We start from the raw sequence: 1,489 nt of genomic DNA, 5'->3' as shown, positions 1-1,489 counted from the left end.
AGCGGGGCGGGCGGGCAGGAGGCTGTGGCAAGGGAGAGGGAGGGTCAGAGCCCCCCATCCCGCCCTGGCCAACCCCCCAGCCACCCCACCACCCCTCTACGGCCCCTTGCCCAGGCTCCGCCCTAAGCCACGCCCACTCTCCTTAATTAAAAAATTCCCACCCCTTCCTCACCGGTGTCTACGCCCCGCCCCTTCTTCTGAACCCCGCACTTTTGCTAGACCGCAGCCCGGTCACCGGACTCCCAGACTCCGGACTGTTAAAATCCAAACAGATGTGGCCTCGAGCACGGGCAGAATAGCGGGAGCGTTAGAAGTGCTCCTCGAGGCCTGGCCACGCCCTCATTGTCTGACCACGCCCCCTACGCGTTGACCTCATGCCTGAACCCTCACCACCTCCGCACAGAGCCACGCCTCCACGTGCAGAGGCACGCCCCCATTCTTCGTTAACCACACCCCTTAGGTGGGAGCTGTTCGTGACTTGGCCACGCCCCTGAGATAAGCCACGCCCCACTCGGGTGACCAGACTTGTAGACAGACTCATCTGCATCGTTAGAACCACGCCCCTGAGCTTGGGTCAGGCCTGAGTCCCTGGAAAACCCCAATTCCGGCCCTATTATTCCATTTTCCAAGAAAAGCAAAGTCCAGCATTCTTTCTCCCTCAGGACTCTGGAGTCCCCTTGTCAGCCCTCTCTTGAGTGTTAAGACACAACTATTATTATTATTAATTATTATTATTATTGCCAAGAGTCTCTCTAACCTAGCCCAGCCTAGAACTCACGATCCTCCTGCCTCAGCCTCCTGAGGTTGTGCCAGGGTCACAGGCTTGCATTACTACCCCCATCTCCAGGCAGGAGTCAGGATCCCAAGCTCTTTCCTCAAGCACAAAGTGTTCTCCCCATCCTAGGACACGGTCCACTAGGACATACAGGACTCCGAACTTGGAGCGACTTTCTAACTCCGGTGATTTTTGCCCATGACTTAGTTTATTTTGACTTTTGTTTTGTTTTGGACACAGCCCCAAACCGGCCTCCAGCTAGAGATCTTCCTGCCTCCAAAATGCTGGAATTACGTGCGCCCCCCACCCCCCGCCAGGACTCCTCCAAAATGCTGGAATTACGTGCCCTCTCCCCCTCCTCCCCCCGCCAGGACTCTAAGTCACAAAAAAGTTACGTTGTCACAGGGATTGATGGGAATCCATGCCAGTACCCCAGATCCAAAATACATTCTTGGGGATAACAGTTGTGATTCTTTTGTATTCCTGTCACTTCCAGAGTCTCAACACACGAACATATTACAGGGTAGTCCAAGCCCAGCCCTCCTCCCTCAAACCCAAGAGTCCAGACCCCGGCCCCCCAGCTTTCTCCTTCAGACCCAGGGATCCAAGCCCCAGCCTCCTCCCTCCGACCCAGGGGTCCGGGCCTCAGCCCTCCTCCTTCAGACCCGAGAGTCCAGCCCCTGGGTCGGAACCCCTAATCCTCCTTCTGGCATC

The sequence above is a fragment of the Dipodomys ordii genome, unplaced genomic scaffold (genome assembly GCF_000151885.1).
Source record: "Dipodomys ordii isolate 6190 unplaced genomic scaffold, Dord_2.0 Scaffold105, whole genome shotgun sequence".
Taxonomy (NCBI): Eukaryota; Metazoa; Chordata; class Mammalia; order Rodentia; family Heteromyidae; genus Dipodomys; species Dipodomys ordii.
This window is presented reverse-complemented; position numbering follows the sequence as displayed.